The sequence below is a fragment of the Capricornis sumatraensis genome, chromosome 23 (assembly GCF_032405125.1).
Source record: "Capricornis sumatraensis isolate serow.1 chromosome 23, serow.2, whole genome shotgun sequence".
Taxonomy (NCBI): domain Eukaryota; kingdom Metazoa; phylum Chordata; class Mammalia; order Artiodactyla; family Bovidae; genus Capricornis; species Capricornis sumatraensis.
In genome coordinates this window covers 46,498,927-46,523,023 of record NC_091091.1, presented here as the reverse complement: position 1 = coordinate 46,523,023, position 24,097 = coordinate 46,498,927, and the positions used below count along the sequence as shown (strand labels likewise).

Below are 24,097 nucleotides of genomic sequence, written 5' to 3'. Positions count from 1 at the left end.
AAAAGGCTCTGGGCTCCTTGGTGGAGTCCGGCTGCTCCACTGAATTCACGTCTCTTTCAAGTGCACGGGGCTGCTGCTTCAAGAGCCCCTTGAGATATGTGAGCTCCGGGCAGACAAGGTGGGGCTCCTGCCTGTGATGGAGGCGGCTGGGAGGAATCTCACCTGCAGAAGATACCTCCAGAAACAGAAGTCCCCAGTGCAGACAGGACAGGGAGGCAAGCGGCCAACACCCAGGAGCCGGGGCCCCACCCTGGACAAGGACTCAGGCTCCGAGTCAGGCTGCTGCCTACGCCTCGTAGTGTGTGGACTCAGGAAGAGGGCTTTCCAGATACCTCCTGGTGGGAAAGGATGCAGGTTAATAATGGTTAACAGGGCAGCCTTCAAACACTGTCAGGAGAGTGGAGGGTCCCCACAGAGATGATGGGACACCCCCAATTCATCACAAGTGCTCACAGACGACAGCCAGGGCCACCCCTGGGTGTGGAGACCAGAGAGCATGCGGCTATGTGCAAATGTGAACACACAAACCTTCACGGGGCCTTCCCTGGCCTTCCAAGGCAGGGAGTGTGGGTTCAGTCCCCAGTCGGGTGAGCTAAGACCCACACATGCCTCAGGACCTGAAGAACCAAAGCATAATACAGAAGCAACAGCCTAACAAACTCAATGAAGACTTTCCAAAGATGGTCGGCATCAAAGAAAAAAAGCTTCTTCAACGTGCAAAACTCCATTCAGTGAAAACCTTTATAAAGTCCTGATTAAAGAGGTAAATAATGTGTAGAATCATTTGCCAACTCTCAGAGACAGAAAGGATAATAGGAATACAGAGCACTGGGGAGGTCTGCTTTCTGCTGTTATTTTCTTTGCATTGCTTTTGGTAAATCGTTTCTTTTTTAAACAAAGAATGTGCAAGGCTGTTTTGAAAGGGAGGGGAGAGACTGGGACCCCACCCAGGCCTTGGCGAGGTTCCCTGTGGGCCACTGGAGGGGCAGCCTCAGTTCCCTGAGGGTGAAGGGCAGGGAGGGGACGGGGCGAGGGGACGAGCCCAAGACACAGGGCTGAGCTTGGAGGAGGGTCTCTTCCTCCATGCCCTCTGAGGGCGTGAGCCGGGACATAACCTGGGAGAACACAGCCCTGGGATGGGGCCTAAGCAGGAACAGAGACCAGCACAAGAGAGGAAAGCAGACAAACTCACTGTCTTCAGCTTTGTGTATTCGTCTCCTGCTTTTTAAGTCGTCAGTGAACTTATCCATGTTTGCTTTCTAAGGAAGTTTATTCCTTCAGATTTGACTTTAAATGTACCTAAATTAAGGAAATGGCAGCTTAAGTCCTGGCTGGCATTTCTCTTTGAACTTGGTAAGGCTTTGATCTGCCCACGTGAGGAGGGACTCTAATTCTAACTGTATTTGGGCCTCAAACATAAGATGAAAAAAAATGACCCACTGACACGCTGAGAGCACACACGTGAATCGCCTGCACACTTGGGCACATGAAGGCTTTAGGTAAAACAGTTAATTACCACCAAAACCTATAATAGGGCTCCCCACACCACTGAGCAGGGACTGAAAGGCTGCAAGACACAGACAGAGACAAGAAACAAAATTGAGGCCAGTGGCAAAGCTATTTCTACTTATACTAGGGGAAGCACGCTGACTGAAACCGCCCACCCTGGCCAGGCACCACAGTCACCATTTGCATGAGCTGTTTTATGACCGGAGGTCCTGGTAAGGAACATGGAACTAATAAGCCACCACCGACCGGAAGAGTTTGGGAAAGGTCAAAAGGAGACATCACATGTCTGACCACCTCCCAGAATCCTTCTTGGCTGGACATCCATCTTGGCTGGACAAGGCGGGTGCCACCAGGAAGGACTTTGAGTCAGAATGACTGGCTAAGGACAACCCCGAAATTAATCCCATCACCATAAAAGCGGAGACTGCGAGCCACATGGCAGAGCAGTTCTCCTGGGTTCCCTTACCTTGTTGCTCTCTGCCCAGGCGCCCTTTCCCAATAAAATCTCTTGCCTTGTCAGCACAAGTGTCTCCTCAGACATTTCATTTCCAAGTGTTAGACAAGAGGCCAGTTTCGGGCCCTGGAAGGGGTCCCTCTTCCTGCAACACGTGCATTTAAAAGACAAGCAAGTTGCTGAGTGTCCCTCTTAATATTAGCACCCTCACTTAACATCCAGGCAATCAAGAACTTATGGTATCCACAGACCATATGATCCAGGAATCCCACTCCTGGGCATTCAAACAGATAAAAACTCTAACCCAAACAGATACACGCACACTACTATTCACAGCAACACTATTCACAACAGCCAAGACCCAAGCAACGTAGATGTCCGTCACCAGACAAATGCAGAAAGAGGATGTGGTGCGTATATACAGTGGAACATTGGTCATCAATAAGAAAGTGAAACAACGCCATCTGCAGCAACATGAACGGACCTGGAGATGGTCACATCAACTGAAGTCAGTCAGACACAGAAGGTCAAGTCTCCCATGCTATCATTTACGTGTGCAATCTAAAACAACACGATGCAAAAGGAAGTGGGAGTGTTAGTCACTCAGTTGCATCCAACTCTTTGTGACCCCACAGAGTGTAGCCCACCAGGCTCCTCTGACCGGGGGATTCTCTAGGCAAGAATACTGGAGAGGGTTGCCATTCCCTTCTCCAGGGGATCTTTCCGACCCAGGGATTGAAGCCGGGTCTCCTGCCTTGCAGGCAGATTCTTTACCACTTGAGCCACTAAGGAATCCTGATAAAAAAGAACTTACTACAAAACAAAAATAGACTCATAGAAAGCAAATGTGTAGTTATCAAAGAGGATTGCTGCTGCTGCTGCTAAGTCACTTCAGTCGTGTCCGACTCTATGCGACCCCATAGACGGCAGCCCACCAGTCTCCCCCGTCCCTGGGATTCTCCAGGCAAGAACACTGGAGTGGGTTGCCATTTCCTTCTCCAACCAAAGAGAATTAGGGAGGAGTAATTTAGGAGTTTGGGACTAGCACACTACTGTGCATAAAACAGACCAACAATAAGGGCTTTATAGCACAAGGAACTATACTCAGTATCTTATAATAACCTACATGGAAAAGAATCTGGAAAAGAATATACATGCATATATAGACGTGTGTGTGTAACTGAATCCCTATGCTGTACACCTGAAACTAACATAATATTCTAAATTAATTATACAATTTAAAAGAGAAAGAGAGAATCATCTCTGAGAAGGCTAACAATAAAGTATAATTTAAAGTTAAAAAAAAAACTCATGGTATCGTAACTCTGAGGAAGCAAAGTGTGGTCCGAACTGAAGCAAATGGACAGAAAACACACTGCAACTGAAGTCCTAGAGAGAAAGAAATGAAACACATAAAAGAACTATGAAATGGCAGAAAACGCTTAAAGTTTTCTAATTGCTGAAATATTTCAGGTTAAAGAAATTACATTTTATACTCTTCTCTAAGCAAATTTAATTGTCATGCATCTCATGAGAATGCCAACTTAATCCAAACTGTAAAACAAAACAAAAAAAATGTATTTTCCATCTAGTATTGGTTTAATGTTGTCTCTCTGTCTAAAAATATTACTACTGATGAAGATTAATAGACACTATTTTAGGGTAAAGTTCAGGCTACATTATTCAGTATAATTATTTTAATTAAACCCATTAGCATATCTTTATATAAGATTACAAGAGCTATCGGTGATACAAAATAAGTTCTTCTTGAATAATGTATGAAGCAATTATTAATTTACATATTTCTCCATTATACACATAAAAATGATTCCATTTGGAGGTTTGAAGTTAAAATATATACGGTCCACAAATTCTCCTTTCAGACTTCAACATTCCATCTTTGGAAGATGTGGGACATGACCAAAGAGGCTCAGAAGAACCAGGCTCAGAAGCAATTAGCAAACTTTGAGCATTTCCGGCCGTTTCATAGTTCTTTCAGTCGTTTCATCTCTTTCTCTCTAGGACTTTGGTTTCAGTGTGTTTTCTGTCCATTTGATTCAGTTCTGACCACATTTTCCTTCCTGAGGGTTGTGAAACCATGAGTTTTGTTGTTTTTTTTAACTTTCCTGATACAGATAAGCGTAGTAACACCAGTTCAGCCAAGAGGTTCCCCTGGACCAGAGCTTGCATCTTTCATAGGGAATAAATTAAACACAGCAGATGACTAGACATGATGGCTTCATGCAGTTAAATGATGGAAGCACATTGGAGAGATTCAAGAATGTGACAGTCTAAGCCACAGTTAGACACAGAAGAATCCGGAACAAAAAGAAAGACAATGGCAGTGACTGCTTCTGTTCCTTACGCTGCATTCAATCAAGACTACCTACATCTTCTGTGTCTTAACTCTAAAAATACCTCTTCTCTTTGTAACCAAGCTTCCTTGAAGCAGACTCTGGTCTTTCAAATAGCATTCCCCGTCTCGAACGCCAACGCGATGGTTCATGCAATCCTGAATGACAAGTGAGCAGTCAGAGGAAATCACTAGAGGAGTGATTCATGGAGCAGTTTCAGGTTTAACTATCACAGAGTCCAAACCAAAAAGCTAACGAGGAAAGCATTCTTCAGTGAACCCAATGCAAGCCCCTACTCTTAAAAATCTGTTTGTTACGGCCAATAGTCATGAAATGGTGGTCGACATCACTAACCATTAGTGCAAATTAGCCTCAATGAGATGTTACTTCACATCCATAAAGATGGCTACTATCAAAACACCAAAAATAGCAGGTGTGGGCAAACACGCTGAAGCCCTTGTGCACTGTTGATGGGAAGGGGAATGGCAAGCCATAAAGGAAAACAGTACAGAGGCTCTCAACAAATTAAAACTAGAGCTACCATATTGTTGTTATTCAGATGCTATGTCATGTCCAAGTCTTTGAGAGCCCATGGACTGCAGCATACCAAGCTTCCCTGTCCTTCACTATCTCCCAGAGTGTGCTCAAACTCATGTCCATTGAGTCGGTGATGCCATCCAACCATCTCATGCTCTGTTGCCCACTTCTCCTCCTGCCCTCAATATTTCCCAGCATCAAGGTTTTTTCCAAGGAGTCAGCTCTTCATATCAGGTGGCCAAAGTACTGGAGCTTCAGCTTCAGCATTAGCCCTTCCCAGTGAATATTCAGGGTTGATTTCCTTTAGAATTGACTGGTTTGATCTCCTTGCACATCTTTAGAGACCTCACTTTACCAACAAAGGTCCATACAGTCATAGCTATGGTTTCTCCAGTAATCATGTACAGATGTGAAAGTTGGACCATAAAGAAGACTGAGCACTTAAGAACTGATGCTTTAGAATTGTGGTGCTGGAGAGGACTCTTGAGAACTACCATATAATTCCATCTTGGGCATTTATTCAAAAGAAATGGAAGCAGAGTATTGAAGATACACAGACACATCTCTACTCACTGCAGCCTTATACACAACTGCCAAGAGGTGGAAGCAATGCAAACATCCATCAACAGATGAATGAATAACGAAAATAAATAAATCAGCCTCAGAAACAAAGGCGATTCTGATGCAGCTACTAGACAGATGAATTTGAGGGACATTATGCTAAGTAAGATAAACCAGTACAAAAGGTCAAGGGCTGTATGATTCCATTTGTATCTAAAGCAAACTCACAGGAACCAAAAGCAGGATTGTGGTGGCCAGGGGCGGGGGCTGGGGAGTGGCTTCTAATCGGGACATAGTTTTAAGTATTGCAAGATGAAAACCTTCTAGAGATCGAATGAATATAACTACACCATTGAACTGTACACTTAAAAACTGTTTCAATGGTAAACTGCATGTTACCTTGCTTTTAAAATGAAACAGATAAAGAACTTGTTATGCCTCCCCTGGAGAATATCCACAGTGAGGAAAGGTCTCACCATGCTTCTCACAGGTCATTTTCACTGGGCAGGTCCACTTTTACGACCCCCGGCTCCAGCCCATCAAATGTCAGGTAATCTTACCCAGCACACGCACACACATACATGGAGAGACTCACTGTCACAATCGAACGATGTCCCTGACTTTCCCAAACAGCCCCTGGTTAAGCACCACCAGGTTAGACAGAAGTCTCCCTCCTGTGTGACTGCATCACAAATGGTCCCCAGTGGGCAGAAGCCCTCAGTCCTTCGGTCAGTCTGGCCAGGCTCAGACTGACCCTTTGGGCCTCTGGAGGGAGGAGCTAGCCCCCTCTGCGCTACACAAGGATGCGCCCGAGGATGGAGCCCGTGGGGAAGCAGGGGTCACATGCTCCGTCCTATCTCCCTCCTGTCAGTGGTTAAGACTCACTCCTGGAAAGAGCTCCTACGCCTGCTTCATCCTGGTTCCCCCATTCTGGGCACTCCGGGTCCCAGGAGAGTTTGGTCAAGGACAGAAGGAATTAGAAGACAACAAAGGGCCGGGGAGCCGCCCTGACTCAGGGAGTGCAGCCAGGCTGAGACGCTCAGCAGAGCACAGGGGTCCCCGGAGCAGGGACCCAGTGGCAGGACCACGCAGCACTAAGTACAGGGCAAGAGAAAGAGAAGGGGACCCATTAGCACCTTCCAGAACAAAGCCTGCTTCTTTGGAGCCACTGTGGTCTCCTCAGCCTTCTAAAACCCATTTGCTAGGAATTGACTCATGCAAAACAGAGGAGACTTTCCGGAATCTCAGCAGGAACAAATCTGAATTAAATTATGAACTCTTCTTTTTCCCACTTTTTACCAGCACAGCCATATAGCGAGGAGGCCCAGCAGGAAGGAGGCGATCCTTTGAACAGGCCTCCGCCGCCTCCAAATTGGTGAAAATTGGTTACCTGTCTAGACAGTTTCCAGGAAGCAAAGCATGCCTTTCAAATGATGGCGATTCCCTGAAACACACTTGAAATTCAGAGACGAAAATGGTCCGTTCAGAGCATCTTAAGGGCTGGCACCACAGTGAGGCAGTTTGGAAAACAGCGACTGAAGGGCCCGACACACCACCCTCGCGTTCTACTCAGACACTGAAGACTCTCATGGCGGACACTTGGAGGAACATCAGCGGGCGGGCCAAGGGGCCCGGCAGAGAAGGCAGGATGCAGGAGAGAGCCTGACTCTCTCTGCCCTCCCAGCACCTCCCACTGCTGCCGAGCCCCAGCCTACCCCAACTACTCCCAGAAAAACCATTAGAGGTGATGGTCAAGGCTGTGGAGACACTCAGCATCACACACAGCCTAACAAGTGAAGAAAGTCCTCTCATAGAGAGGAAACCGTGAAACAGACAAGGGCCCAACACGAAGAGCCAGGCCCTCCCTTCCACTCCCGCCCTAAGCCCACGCCCTGCACACACTGGCTGCCCTGTACCCAGGGCACAAACCAGCCCACAGTGGGTGGAGCTATGTCCCCTCCTCAACAAAGCATGTCCCACTGCTAACCTCAGGGACCACAGAAGCAAGCTTACTTAGAACTAGGGACTCGGCAGCTGAAACCAAATTAAGATGGGAGCACACTAGATCAGGGTTGTTTATTTATTCACTGAGCTTCCCAGGTGGCTCAGCAGTTAAGAACACTCTTGCCAATGTAGGAGACATGGCTTCTTCAATCGCTGGGTGAGGAAGATCCCCTGAAGAAGGAAATGGCAACCCAGTCCAGTATTCTTGCCTGCAGAATCCCACAGAGGAGCCTGGCGGGCTACAGTCCACGGGGCCACAGAGAGTCAGACAGACTTAGCAACTACACCACCACAAGCTGGAGGAGAAGAGAGAAGACCCTCAGAGTCTTCAGAGAGAACATGGCCCTGCAGACATCTCCAGAAGCACGAGAGGACACATTTCTGAAGCTTTAAGCCATCCAGACTGTGCTCATTTCCTAAGGCAGTCCTGGGAAATGAACGCACCTCCCATCCCAGGACCAAAGGGAAAGACTTCTCCCGCTCCCTGTAGTGAAAGACGAAAGTGGACTTTTATTTTCCATCTGTCTCCAACCAACAGTTTTGCAAAACAAAATGAAGATGATTTCCCACTAAACCAAAATGCCACTTGGATGACACAGCAGTGCCCGTTACCGCAGACGTCTGTCAGCATTTACTGTCAACGCTCCTGCTGATCACGCTCGGAGGAATAAACCAGGCACAGGCAAGGGTCTGAGACCACCTGCTTTGAGTGACACAAAGAGCAGCAGACCCTCCCTGCAGGGGGACGGACAGGCCTTGATCAGGGATGACACCCCTGAGCGGGGGAAGGGACAGGCCTTGACCAGGAATGACAGAGCCAGGATTCTACCTTTCCAGGCTTGAAAACTGACACGTCCTTCCCCACCTGCCTCCCCAGCACACCAGTATCACCGCTGTGGTCACTCCAGTATTTATGGTCTCGCCAGCCCTGTCCAAGAGAACCTCCTGCAATGATGGACACAACCTAAGCTGCTCTGTTCAATGTAACAGCCACTCGGTACACGTGTCTAGAGTACCTGAAATATGCCTAGTGTGAACAAGGAGGGGAAACTCTGGCTTTATTTATGTTGAAAGGATTTACACTTAAACACGGCAATCCAGAGCCGAGAGACACACCATAGCTGCATCCCACAATCTGCTTCTTTTATCCCAAAGTTGGCCCCTGAACCCCGGGGTAGGGCAGTACTGATTTCTCTTCGTTTCTCCCAGAGGATGAATCTTGTAAGAATGAAACGGGAATCTGCAGGAAGAGGCCTGATGCATGGCCAGTGCTCAATCATTTCCTAGAAGACAGGATTCAAGTCTTCTTGGCCCAGGGGCCCGCCCATGTCACAGGTTCCACAATTTAGGAGGCTGTAAATAATATTGATGTTGCCATCTTTGATTAGGAATCCTGGGTTTTGACAGGAAGCCCTCCTGGAAAAATATATCTGTTGTAATTTCTAACTTCTCCAGATTGATTTGCTGTCCCGTGACTCTGACCTCACGTGTTCTCCTTCTCTTCATTCCAGATACCCCCTCTCCTGCTCAGGGAAAAACGCTGCGTGAACTTGGGCCTCGAATCTCAATGAAGATCCTAGATGTCCAAAAACATCAAAGACGGCCCTGCATTTGCCCTAGAGAGAAAGGTTTCACATAAAGAAGGAGGGGGCACCTTTCCACATCAACTTGCATGTGTAATTCAGGAGTTCATACAAGAAAAAGAAATGCCCATTCCTCAAGGAATTAAAGAGAATGACCGTTTGACCCAGCAGTCCACTCTCAACTCTCTCTCTCTGAAGAACAAAAACAGGTGTTCCAAGAAAACCTTGTAGCAGAACGTTCGTAGTAGTAGGATTCACAATAGTCAAGAAGTGAGAACTAATGTCCATCAACTGATGAATGGATACAGTCTAGTCATAACATAGAAATACGATCCTGCCATAAAACTGAAGGAAGTACTGGCACAGGCTACAACACAGATGACCCCTGAAAATACACCAAGAAGCCAAGAGACAAACAGAAGTGGAAGACAAACACATGGACACCAAGGCAGGGGAGAGAGGGCTGGGCTGAACTGGGAGACTGTGACTGACATGCATACACTATTGATATTAATACTATGGATCAAACAGATCCATATAGTAAAGGCTATGGTCTTTCCAGTAGTCATATACAGTTATGAGAGTTGGATCATAAAGAAGGCAGAACACCGAAGAACTGATGCTTTCAAACTGTGGTGCTGGAGAAGACTCTTGAGAGTCCCTTGGACTATAGGGAGATCAAACCAGTCAATCTTAAAGGACATCAACCCTGAATACTCTTTGGAAGGACTGATGCTGAAGCTATGACTTCAATAGTTTGGCCACCTCATGCAAACAGTCAACTCATTGGAAAAGACCCTGATGCTGGGAAAGATTGAAGGCAGAAGGAGAAGGCAACAAAGGATGAGATGATTGGATGACATCACCAATGCAATGGCATGAACTTGGGCAAAACTCCAGGAGATGCTGAGGGACAGGGCGGCCTGGCGTGCTGCCAGGGGTAGTGAAGAGTTGGACATGACTTGGTGACTGAACAACCATAACAATAACATAGATAACTAATGAAAGGCCACTGCAGAGCACAGGGAACCCTACTCAGTGCTTTGTGGTGACCTACGTTGGAAGGAAATCCAAAAAAAAGGAGGACATATGTATATGCATAGAGGATGCACTTTGCTGTACAGCAGAAACTGACACATTACTACAGTAAAAATTATACCCCAATACTAACTAAAATCCAATAAAAAATTTTAAAAAAGGAGCCAGACCTAAGAGGCCACACACTTCAAAGTGTCACCTACACGAATATCCAAAATAGGCACATTCTTAGAGACAGAAAACAGATGAGAGATGGCCAGGGGCCGAGGGAGGGGGTAACAGGGAGTGACCCTAATGGGTTTCCTTCTGGGTGGTGAAAATGCACGGAAACCAGACAGTGGCGACGGGTTCACAGTATCATAAATGTACTAAGTGATCGCCTTGAAATGGCTAAGATGGCAAATTTTACCTACATACATTTCACCACCAGAAAACTAATTGAAAATATTAAAAAAAAAAAAAACCAGAATGTGCTGTTCCCTACCCCACCCCCACCGACTATAAATGGCACACAGGACTGCTCTTTACTCAGTGATTCAGAGGCATTGTCTGTTCCTCGAGCTGTAACACGGGGGACTGACCCTCAATGGTTTCCAGCCAAGACAGACCAGCACCCTGGAACAGCAGGGTGCCTCAAACTTCCTCTAAAATGAGGCATGAAATTAGTCAACGCGGTGATGATTCCAATGTCACTGCCTGGTTCACCGGGAAAGCCACGTCTCGCCTGAAGCGAGCCACCATCAGCACTTTACTTAGAGCAAAATATGGGGCAATCCGCCAAAGCAGAAGTGCGTGGGAACCAGAAAGGAGAGGCACGCAGACATCCCAACACTGACCACTGTCCTGGAACGTCGCCCCGGAAACCCCTTCTATACACTCTTCCATAGCTGCGTCTCGGCAAACAGTGACGATGCAGGTCAGAGGATTTAAACCACGCGCAACCAAATTAAGAACTCTGCAAAAATGTACTCAGAGGCAGAGAAAGGGGGATTTTTCTCAATGCTGCCCCAAATAAAGAAAAGCTCGGGGTTCGGTAATTAAAAATATTTCTACAGGTCAGTCTCTTCTCCAAAGGAAAAGTGGATCAGGAAGACTAATTATGGCTATACCAGACACCAGCTCGGGGCGACGTCTCTCTTGGAGACCCGAGTGTCCGGTCCCCTGCTCGCCTGCCTGCCTCTTACCCCAACGGCCGCCCTGGCCTCTCAGCCAACCATCCCCATGGCCTGGAAAGGCAGGACCAGCCTGGAGCCGGGACGCAAGCAGCGGCCTCCCCTGGCCGGGGTTTACTCTCCTAGAATCTTCGATGCAGGGCGCCTGACTCCTCAGTTATTCTGAGGTTCCCCAAAACCGGAAGAGGTTCCCCAAAACCGGAAGAGGTTCCCCAAAACCGGAAGCATGCTGCCGTGGCAGGTAAACAGGGGAACGGAAGGAAATACAGTGGGTGCACCCAGGACGTGAAAGCAGAAAAGAAGGTTGGGGGCTGAGACCAGCCAGCAAGGAGGGGAATGGCTGAGGAAGTCGTAGGTCCATCTGTCCTGTCTGCATGGAGGAGGGGGATGGAGAGGAGCTCGTGGGCCTGCTCCAGAAACACAGGGGCTCAGAAGGAACGGGGCCCCAGCACAGGGCTGCATGGGCCCAGAGGAACAGGCACGGGAGGAGGAGGTCAAAGAGAGACCAAAGCAGGTGGAGCCCCGAGGACAAAGGAAACCTCAGCAGGGTTGTTTCCAGGAGAAGAGGGTCAAGGGCCTGGATCGAGCTCTGGCCACCTCGGCAAGATCCCTTCCCCTAGGCGGCGGGTGAATCGGGATGAGGAGGAGAGTAGGCGGTCAAAACCAAGCTCAGGAAACTCATCGGTACTTGCGGTTACAGGGGCGAGTCAACAAGGGATGTCATAGCACCCATGGACCAAGTGACTTCCAGAGACCCCAGACCAAGGTGTCAGCAGGTGGGCACCCCTTGGCTGTAGACAACTTCCTTCTCCCCGTGGGTTTCCTACGTGTCCATGACTTTTTTTTTTTTAAGATTTTTTATTTTGATGTGAACCATTTCTAAAGCCTACTGAATTTCTTACAGTACTGCTTCTGCTTTACGTTTCATTTTCTGGCTCTGAGGCATGTGAGATCTTAACTTCCCAAGCCACACACACCAACATTGGAAGGCAAAGTCTCAACCACTGGACCACCAGGGAAGTCCCTGTCCATGTCGATTCCCTCCTCTCACAAGGACTTATGGGAACAGGGCCACCCTAACTACCTCACTTCCCCTTAATTGCCTCCCTAAAAGCTTTGTCTCCAAATACAGTCATACTTTGAAGGACTCAGAACAGAGCTTCCAGTATGGATTTGCTGGCTACACAATTCAGCCCAAACATACTGTTACCTCTTCTCCCTTCTTTGTGCAAATGTACTTGTTTATTCATAAAAAAATGCTTTTTCCTCTACTTAATGGCATTCTCATTGTTATAAGTTGTTCAGCATAGAGCATAGACAAAACCTCTTTTGAAAGAAAGTGGGGAAAGCTCAAAATCTGCCAACAAATGTGTTCTTTCAAAAGTACCTTCTCCAACCACCCCCACCCCAGCCGCAGAGCATACAAGCTCCCATCACGATCACACACAGACCCCTGGCGCCCTGGCCTCTGACAACAGCGCCTCGCAGGTCCCTGGAGAATCAGTCCTGGCAATTAGAGCCCACGGGTTATGAAACATTAGACTCGGCACCCTGAGGCCAGAGATGGTGCTTCTGTTCATGACTGAATTCACCACAAGGTACCCAGCACCTGGCACACAGGAGGTCACAGCACATTGGTGGAAGTAAGTGCAAAAGGTGATCATGGGAGGGTGGAGTAGGGTGGGTTGGGGGGGTTCTGTCTAGTTCCTGCTGGCTGCTGGACAAAACAGAGAACGAAATCCAGAGCAGGCTGATGTTCTGGAGAGCAACGCCATCCCCAACCAGGAGCAGACGTCATCTGGATGTCAGGACCTGAAGAGCTGGCCGGGGGGCTGTAACAGCACACAGAGCAGGCACACAAGGATGCTCTGAGGATGACGGAAGGGCAGACCAAGAGAGATGGCCCCTCTGCACACAGGGCCCTTCCGCCCACTGTGTCTGCTCACCAGCCCTTTGCTGCCCTCCAACCCGGCTCAGGAGCCCCCACGAACTGGGACTAGTGAAGTCGCTCAGCCGTGTCTGACTCTTTGCAACCCCATGAATTGTAGCCTACCAGGCTCCTCCGTCCATGGGATGGTCTAGGCAAGACTACTGGAGTGGACTGCCATTTTTCCTTCTCCAGGGGATCTTCCCAACCCAGGGATCAAACCCAGGTAGGCAGACGCTCTACCCTCTGAGCCACCTGCCTGTGTCCACTTCCACCTCCTGCTGTGCCCAGGCCACCTCCCAACAAGTTGGCTGGAAGGTTCTCCCTCCTGCCTGCTTTGCCATCTGCACCCGCTTTGCTCGGGGTCTCCTCCACCAGGTCGAGGCATCCACAGCCCTGCAGTGCTTCCCCAGAGATGCCGATTGGGGGCTTTTCCTGGGAGAGCAGGAAGATAGTGCCCTGCATCCTCTATAGTCCAGCAGAGCCTACAGAGCACTCCATAGATAAAGCTTCCGCCATGGCAGAGACACTCCAGGTGGGCCAGCCTGGCTCAGTCCCTTCTCTGCTGAGCACCTTCAGGGATCTGGAACTCCAAGACGCCGAAGCCCCAGCTTCTTTCTCGAACACACAAGACAGCCACAGCCTGGCCACTCCTCGATGACTTATCTATCCCCCAGCCATGTTCCAGCCACATTTCTCTCCTTCCAGATTCCAGACAAAGCCAGGTGGTCCCCTATCTGCCCCTTGGCATCTAGCACCCTCTGCTCCCTGACTCACTCACTGAGCCCCTGACCATGCAGCTGAGATGGCCCAGCACTGGGCATCCAGTCTTTCTTCAGCTACACATACAGACGTGACCCAACACCAAGACCAAGGCGAGCGGGACCATGACCTGCTGTGAATGCCACCGATCTGTCCACCTGGCCATGCTATATAGCACCGGGCTGCCAATCAATCCAGGTGTCCCGTGAAGGAAATTGGTAGACGTGATGATTATCTCCAATCAGATGACTTTATTTAAAGGAGACCATTCTAGGTAAGCTGGGTGAGCCGGATCCAAAAAGCTGAAAGATGTGAAGGGCAGAACTCGGGCTTCCCAGAGGAAGGGAGATGTCTCCCTGAGGACCACATGTCAGCTCGTGTCCCAGAGTTTCCAGCCCACCCTACATACTTCAGATTTGCCTAGGCAACCCCACAGTCATGTAAGCCAATTCCTTGCAATTCATGAATATATTAATTAATATACCCTACTGGGACTTCCCTGTGGTCCACTGGTTAGGAGTCGACTTGCCAACACAGGGGACACAGGTTGGATCCCTGGTCTGGGAAGATCCTACATACAGCAGGGCAACTAAGCCCGTAAGCCCCAGAGCCCATGCCCCCCAAGAGAAGCCATTGCAATGAGATGCCCGTGCACCACAACCAGAGAAGAGCCCCCACTCACTGCAACTAGAGAACAGCCCATGCAGCAACGAAGACCCAGCACAGCCAAAACTAAATCTAAAAATTTTAGATAGATATATATATATACCCTACCAATTCTGCTTTTCAGTGGACACAGGACTGACACACCTCTGGCACATCTCCATCAGAGCCCTGCATGGACATGCCTGGACCCCTAGGACCAAGCTCAACAGGATGGGAAGGGTCTTGCCTAGTTCTGCTGGTCATCCCAGCCTCTGCCCCTCCCCTCACCCGCCAGGACACTCGGGAAAGGACAGTGGATCAGAAGAGACTGGTGCTCAGTAATCACACACTAAATTAATAAAAGGGGAAGCCAGGAAGTGCTCAGCCCATTTACAAAGGCAAGCACCCCTGCTCCAACTGAGTGAGTCACTCACTGACTCACTCATCCAACTAGAATGTGCTGAAGAGCAAAGATGAGTTAAAATTTCAAAGGGGATGCTCAGCGAAGCTCTCGAACCCTTGGGAAGAAACCTTTCAAGCACAGGGCTTTCCTTTTCAATAGCTTTGATCCTGGAGGAAGGTGCCGTCTTTGACCACTCAGTGGACAGTCTGTTTCAGGCCTGAAGACCTCCGAAGGGATGCAATTAAATGTGAGAGTCACGGGAAAAAGCAACACAAATTCACTTCAACTGACTACCCTCAAACCTTGCTTCAAATCCATTTTTCCAGGTAACGCTAAAAGAAATGAGATGTCCCTCTCTTGTTTTCTTTCCTAGGTACAGTTCAAATAAATTGTAAGCACCATATCGTTACTTTCAGATGCAATAACAGGAATGATAGCTCCATTTGAACCAAAACAAGAGTTCATAGAAAGACATAAAGCCAGGGCAAAATCAAAAAGCAATGTTGAGACATTTACTATAAACATAAACAGTAGTCAAGTTAACAGCTTTTAATGATTTTTGAGGGGTATGTTTAACAGACGTGGGAGGGACATCCTCTGCAATCATGAAAAAAATGGTATATTGCTCCAGAAGAAGACTGTGCCGGCTTGCAAACTGGACTGAAGGGTAGAGAAAATAGCAGAGAAAACAGTGAACAGTGCAGTAATGAGTGAAAAGGACGAAAGCACCAACGTTCAATTTGTATACAGTTTGTTATTTGAAGACTCCACAGTGTGCCTGCACAGATGATAAATGAAATCTGAGGCACTTGATGGCAGCTAACTGGTTATCAAGTTAAATAAAATTTGGAATGAATTTTACAATTACACTTATAATTGCTGCCATCAAAACAGAAAACCTGCTAGCTTTCACTTGGCATTTGTAAAGGATGGTTTAGAGTGAACTAGAGAAAACTTTGGAATTAAATATGAAAGCAACTACAAGAAAATAATGACATTTATTGGAAAATAAAATGACATGATCAACAGAGAAAATGAAATAATTTCGGCTCTGGATCTTCAAAGGTCTGGAATTTGACAAACACAAGAGTGTATAAAAATAAAGCTGTGAAAGAGAAAGCTCAAGATGAGACTGCCCGTTTTGTCCAACATTTGTATTGATAACCAAAAGTCATTTATCTCTTTTAATGACCAATGAATACCAAAATTATTTTGGATCTACTTAACACAGATGGCCCTAAATGATGCAAATTTTTAGCTCTCTAGTGCCACTTGATTTCATCAGATGAACCTCTCAACAGCTTGGCTGTGATCCCAAACCCCACACACCCCTTGAGAAAGAGGGGGCGGCGGCAATGTTTCTTGGGAATGACGTCTGCAAACTAATGTTCCTTCACTGTCTTCACATTCAAGAAGCGCCCCCACGCCCACCCCTGGTCAACCTTTGATGGTTTCTGGAAGAGTGAGCACCCATGAAAAATCTGAGGCACTTGATGGTGGCTAACTGGTTATCAAGGTAAACAAAATTTGGAATGAATTTTACAGTTACACTTATAATTACTACCATCAAAATATTAATAGAAAACCTGCTAGCTTCCACTTGCCATCTGTAAAGGATGCTTTAGAGCGCACTAGAGAAAACTTGAAATTAAATACAAAAGCGTGTGTGTGCGCTTGTGTGCTAAGGTGCTTCAGTTGTGTCCGACCGACTCTGTGCGACCCCATGGACTGTAGCCCACCAGGCTCCTCTGTCCATGGGATTTTCCAGGCAAGAATACTGGAATGGGTTGCCATGCATCCCAACCCAAGGATCAAACCCACATCTCTTATGTCTCCTGCGTTGGCAAGCAGGTTCTTTACCTCTAGCGCCACCAGGGAAGCCCAAATACAAAAGCAAGTGCACACTCCCCCCTCAACCACAATCCATCGTAACATCTCGAGGGACCAGCCCCACCTCTCCCCTCCCTCCCCCATCCCCATGAGCACCATGAACTGAATCCCAGCATGAATTTCGGGGACTTGATCAACACCAAGATAAATGTGACAAAGCAATGATCCGCCTTATTTGATGCTATAAATACCACAGGGCTTCTCAGCATCCAATAGAGAAGGTGTTTCCGTGTGCTGCTGGGGAAATGACAAGCCCATCTTCTGAAAACTCTGACGACTTTGGCAAGCATCCTGTGAATCTAACATACATATCAGATGAAGTCCCTGCCCAATGGCCAGTGCTCTAAGGCTGGTTGTCCTTCCACCCAAACCATGTTCCTTCACTTTCTGGAGGCTTCTGGAGCCCACCATGAACATCTCATGCTGTACCCACTCCCACCTACCCGGCTGTGTGGAACTTCCTATGAGGCAGCTGACCCTGCATGTAAGACAGTCCTTCATTTTCAAATGAGAGAATTTCAAATTTTGGCCAGGACAAACATACACACTTTTATAGACAGAGATAAAAGTCAAGTGTCTAATTATAATACTTCATTAATTTAACTATGCACGCCTATATGTAATAATATCATGATATATGAATATTACTTTACAAATATTTTTTGTCCACTCTCAGATTTCAAGAAATTATTCTATATTAACTTTTTACTTACCTCTTTGATATCAGTGTCTTAATCATCAACACTTTGGGTCATCATTTTACACCAATCTAAAACGCTTACAACATGGGACTCTTTATGAACCACAATAAATTTGTTCCCAAGCAACATGTCCCCATTTATATAATATACAGCTAGAAGTTTCATGTTTTAAATGTACACGTTACATATTCGTGATCTTTCATGATCTCTGCAATGCAACCAATTACTCTATTTTCTAAATGACCTCTAAAAGGCTTTATCACAATGAGAACATTTGAGTTCACACTAGCAGAAAATGGAAATATGCTAACTCCTTCGCTTCTCTTCTACCCATTCTATCAGGTAACTCGTATAAATATGGCAAACTAGCATCAAGGTTTCTGGCTAATGTAGTTTACTATTTTATTTAAAAATAAATAATGAGAAAGATGTTACAGGTTCTTAGAATATTACTTAACGTCAAGGATTGGGAGGCAATTGTGGGGTGCAGAGAGAGAGGCTGTGACACTGAAGAGAACAGGCTGGACTCCTCTTCCTGAATGTGGGGACCTCTCGGGATCTGGTTCACAGGACTGCACAGCAATTTCCTCCAATCTCCCCATGTCCCAGGACTGCAGGGGCCCTGGTCCTTCTCACTGGGGTCCCCTTACAACCCCTCAGTCACTCAGGACCTCTTGAGCCAACATCCTCTGATTTTTCTGCATCCTCAGCATCTTCATATTATCTGGCCTTGAGCTGGTGCTGACAAACACTTGTTGAATGGATGCATGCATGAATAATATCACTAAAATGCTTTTTTAAAACAAAAAACAAAAGGGGGACACAGTAGCTTGAGGTAAGATTTGGGGAATAAAAAGGAAGACTTTGGTAGAAAGAGATCTGAATTCAAAAGTCCTGAAGACCTGTGAGCACCCTAAGGTGACTCACCACTGTGCCCCCACTTTTTTTCTTTCTGAAAGTCGCTCAGTCATGTCCAACTCTCTGCGACCCCATAGACTATACAGTCCATGGAATTCTCTAGGCCAGAATACTGGAGTGGGTAGCCTTTCCCTTCTCCAGGGTATCTTCCCAACCCAGAGATCAAACCCAGGAATCCACGTTACCAGCTGAGCTACAAGGGAAGCCCAAGAATACTGGAGTGGGTAGCCTTTCCCTTCTCCAGGGGATCTTCCCAACCCAGGGATCAAACCCAGGTGTCCTGCATTGCAGGTGGATGCTTTACCAGCTGAGCCACAAGGGAAGCCCAAGAATACTGGAGTGGGTAGCCTTTCCCTTCTCCAGGGGATCTTCCCAACCTAGAGATCAAACCCAGGTGTCCCGCATTGCAGGTGGATTCTTTACCAGCTGAGCCACAAGGGAAGCCCAAGAATACTGGAGTGGGTAGCCTTTCCCTTCTCCAGGGGATCTTCCCAACCCAGGGATCAAACCCAGGTCTCCTGCATTGTAGGAGGATTCTTTATCAGCTGATCTCACAAGTGAAGCCCCGACTAGACTGACAAAAGAAGGAAAATGGACATAAAGGGCTTTAGAATAGCCAAATATTTAAAAAATTTAGACCTGTTTCCTATTATAAGATTGGGGCCCTCCTTCTCTAGGAAAGTCAGGAGGTCCTGACTTAGGTAGAAGCAGGTACAGGACGTTTATTTTTATTGTTGTTTATCACTAAGCCAGTTCTATAAGCCAGTTTTATTGCTGTTGATCACTAACTCAGTTCTCTGCCCCTGATTAGAATGTAATGCAGCTTGTATACACCCCCTACTCCACGTCTTGACCACTGACACAGATCTCCACGCCTAGAATATGGCCTAGCAGATACAGGGGCTCAAAAATCTGGTGAATGTAATTTTTTGATCAGTGGCAATTTTTTATAACTCGCCCATCAAATTCCGCTATTGTACAAAACCATCCTGGAAGCCACACAGAAAAAATGGTCAAGGTAACAAGGGTTCTTAACCTCCCTCTTTTCCACCAAACCTTCCCCAAATTTCAGGCTGCTCTAAGGCTACCCACTCCATCATTCTGGCCTGGAGAATTCCATGGACTACAGTCCATGGGGTTGCAAAGAGTCGGACACAACTGAGCATCTTTCACTTCCACCTTCGCTTTCTACACACTTAAAGAGTCCGGGGGTTGGTGGGACGGGTTAAGAATCATAGCTGATAAGAATCGACTGTGTAGACATCTGTGTTAATATGCAGAGATGGTGCAGAGGATAATGAACAAGCCAGGAATCAAAAGGCAGACACTTCCTAGTTTTCATCCCAACTTGGGCTAAGGTGGTCTCGGTGCCCTGGGAGCTGCCCCAGGCTCCCACCTCCCCACGCCTTCATGAGGTCAAATGCCTCTGGTCAACGTTCTTTTGCAGAATCCACCTTTTCCTCACCTTTTCAAGATTGTGTGTTCCCCTGATGGGTATGGTAGGGGCCCCAGGAAGTAGCCCTGGGGGTAGGTGTACTTTGCATAGAATCTACTGTAGCGTGTGAGGTCTATCCCTTGAACATGGAAATCCTCGCAGAAACCCACTGAAATCCAGGGCAAACTAACATCCTGGGAGACAGTAACTTGTGTCCTGATCTCTCTGACATATAATACAGTTAACAACAAGTGGTCTCTCTGCCCTCCCATCTCAGGAAGGCAGCTCTGCTGTGCTGAACAGAATGCCACCTACAGGACCACTAGCAGCTTGTCTAGTTTCCCATTTAGGTTCCCAAAGAGTAGCCGTTGGACATTGTGAGGATAATAGCCCCGACCCCATTATGGGGAGAGGGTCTTCTACACGATGACCAAATTTAACATTTCAACATGCTGCTCAGAGAGGGGCTTTGGATCAGATGTCTTTCCTTAACAAAAAGTGAAGACAGAATTAATGGTAAGAAGGTAACCAGAAGCCTCCCCAACCCTAGGGATGCAACAGAGAACATACACATTTAGCCGAAAGTGACTTTATACAGGACTTCCCGGGTGGTCCAGCGGTTACGAATCGGCCTGCCTGTGCAGGGCTCAGGGGTTCCGTCCCTGGTCCAGGAAGATTCCACCTGCGGAACAGCTGAGCCTGAGCACCACGACGGCTGAGCCAGCGTCTAGAGCCCCGGAGCCAGGATTTCTGGAGCCCAAGTGCCTTGAGCCCGTGCTCAGCAGCACGGGAGGCCACCGCCCCAAGAAGCCTGCGTGCTGTGGCTGAAGAGGAGCCCCCACCCGCCGCAACTAGAGGAAGCCCGGGCACAGCTGGCATCCAGCACGGCCACCAGTAAACGCATTTCTTAATGATTTGAAAGGTGGCTTTACACATTATCTTCCTAGCTGCAACGTGTAACATTCACACGCCAAGGAAGAATTAGTCATCTATAAGTGATGAAACACCCACAACATGGCCAGGAGACAACTGGGTGAAGAAGTTAAGGACAAAGAGGATGAAGGAGGCTTAAAAGAACAGCATTATTTAATCATCAGACAACAGGACCAAAAGGGAGATCCCCGCAAGGAGCCCATGGCGACCTACTCCAGTATTCTTGCCTGGAGAACCCCTTGGATAGAAGGACTGGGCAGGCTACAGTCCATGGGGTCACGAAGAGTCCGACATGACTGAAGTGACTTAGCACACACACACAAATACAGAAAGCTCCAAACAGCAAACCCTGAATGTGCTGCACCCCTACAAATATTGACAGAGCATTCACATTGTATTTACAACTATTTACATCTCATTTACATTGTATTTATAACTATTTACATAGCATTTACATTGTATTAGGCATTACAAGTAATCTAGAGATGATTTAAATTATACAGGAAGATCTGCTTAGGTTATATGCAAATACTACACCATTTTACACAAGGAAGGAACTTTCAGCAGCCACAGAATTTTAATATCTGAGGGGGTTTCTGGAGCTAATTCTCTGCAGATACCCAGGGATGACTATGAATGGGATTTGGAAAGATTTAGATTCATTAAGAATACTGACATTTTTTGGTGGCAATATAGCAAAAGAGGGAGAATGTTTGTTAAATCTAAAGAGTCACCATTCTGCTTATAACAAGTGCCAGTAACTGGATATTGTCATCAGAAAAACATCTAAAAACACTGTCACCAGGTTAACAAAGTACAGAAGAATGGATGTCTATCCTTTATTTTCTCCTATGTCATAACATAATAAAGGGACAGAAAAATTACTCAGTTCTAAAGCTTTAAACAGCTTCGTAAAAATGTTAAGTAACTTCTAATGGGCTTATTCCTTTTCTTCTCTGTATCATAGGGATCTGTTTGGAAGATTAAGAAATCACCTTAGGAAAAACGGAAAACAGGATTCACTAATCAACTTCCATTTAGCCTTTTATATGAGTAAATGGGGATATCATTTATAATCATATCCTTTATAAAGAATTCAAATTATTCCACTCTGCTTTATTGAGTACCAACAGGAAGCACACTTCCGCACTATGAAGTTCAGTTAGTGTGTTGATCGTGTCATTAATTCCTACTGTAAATAGCCAAAGGGTTTGTCAAGTGCCAGCAGTGAGGTCAGGAGTTAATACAAAGAAGGCAGTGAGAGGTGAGAGGCAGGCACAGGAAACGCTAGGGAAAGAGGGGCCGCAGAGGAGGCAGGGATGCTCAGCAGAAGGCGACAGCTCCAGGTGTTTCACGTCTCCGTGGACACCAGCGGCCGGTGCGCTTCCTGAGAAATTCTCTAACCTCCAGTTGATGTTTGTAAGGTGCCAGGCCAAAGCTCAGCGGAAGTCTTGATCTGCAGGACAAGCAGGATATGCGACCAATGATCGCCAACACATCTGATGGCCGAGGTTTAATAAAAATGCCGAGTCTTGCAGAGGACCCTGGTGGGAAGCACAGGAGGCCAGGACAAACTGGTGCAAGCGGCTGCAGCACCAGCTTCCAGAGACCGACTGTCGGGTCCCCAGGGAGAGACAAGGGGTGCACGCATCCCAGGGAGAGAACTCTGCATGCAAGGACTCAGAGACAAGCAAAGGCACAGCAAGGCCAGGCAGCGCGAAGCCACACGGTAGCGAGGGAGGAGGAGGAATGACAAGGGCTCAGGGCCGGTCGGGAGTGGACTGCGGGGGTGGAGGGGACCGATGCCCCGGGCACGTTCCAGCTCCTTCCACTCCTGCCAGACAGACGCTGTCACTTCTTATTCTCCCACACAAGCCTCTATCTGTCCTGCTCGCTACACGCCAGACCTGGGCAGACACGGACACGGACATTCTGATCCATCACACAGGCGTGTCCTCTGAGTCTTGGATTCAGGCCAGGAAGTTCACAAGGCTATTGAAGCGGTTCTCCCTGACAAGGTAGCGACCAGTGCGAGCTCCATGGACCAGCACAGAGAGCACCAGAAAAGAGATGGAAGCAGTCAAAAGACGAGTGAAGAGAGGAAAGACCCACGCTGACCCTTGGGTTTGGTCTATGGTGGGGAGAGCTCCCAGGGACACACTCTTTCTTAGCCCTGGGGCCCTGAAAGCGGTGTGCAAAGTCAGTAACTGCCTATCAAGGCAATAAGCCTCAAATGAACAAAAAAAGCGTCCAAGCAAGTGCAAATCAGCAGGCAGGGATTGTCATACATGTAAACTGCAAATCTGCAGCCAGGCACTTCTTCCCAGGTGAACAATGCTCATGGCTCACGCATCATCAGATCATCCTACTCACACCTCATCAGATCATTATATCTCCTAATAAAAGGAAATATAAACGGATGGATTGCAAATTCTCTGAAAACAGTATTTACTTTGCCAAAATATAGCACTGTGGGTTCAGGAACATTTCAAATAGAGATGACATGTTTAATTCATAGAGAGAGCAAAACCCCATTTAACTACCTTGGGGGGGGGTCACAGAGGGCCAAAAGTAAGATCACACCAGACTCAGAGGAGGTTATGAAAACAATTATGCGCTAATGAGTAGATGCTAGGAGGGTGAAGGGGAGAGCAGCAAATTGCAGGCTGGCTAACTCTATCCTCGCTCACAAATCAGAGACCAACGTGTCATTTTAAAAATATTAAATTATTGGGTAGGGAACTCCAAATTCAAACACAAAATAAATAAAACAGATTTGTAACAGCCTAGCGTGGAAGACAGGCCAGTAGAGACAGACTCTGCGTGAACAATGATGTGGAATAGTAAGGACCTACTCAGGGTTCCTTCCAGCAAGAATATGCATGCTCAACTCAGTGAGATGCAAGAGTCAGCTGGGCCAGATAACCCAAAGGGCCATGATTACCCAACCCTACACTCCAGATGATGCAACATTTTCTTATCTGTGGAACAGAGTTTCAGGGAAGAACTTCTCGGGATGGCTAGACATTAACTAGCAATTATAATACAAACCCAACTATCAATCAAACTCTGGAAGGAGGACAGGAAGCAGGGGGCTAAGAGACAGTCTGAGGGAAGAAGGGCAACTTTTCCAAAAATAAAATTGCTATCACTTTCAAGTTTTCAAAGAAAATTAATGTCCCAGTTTCTTGACAGCATGATACTGGCAAGAACTCACAACTTCTGAGCTGCAGGAGGACCCAGAGTTTATCACTTCCTAAAGTCCTTGGTA

General features: G+C 47.2%; 1 protein-coding gene across 2 annotated transcripts in view; it reads right to left on the bottom strand.

Annotated features, from left to right (window-relative positions):
* Window positions 1-24,097, bottom strand: part of DOCK1 (dedicator of cytokinesis 1) — a 564,920-nt gene that overhangs the window by 388,404 nt on the left and 152,419 nt on the right. The gene's annotated exons all lie outside the window — the stretch shown is intronic.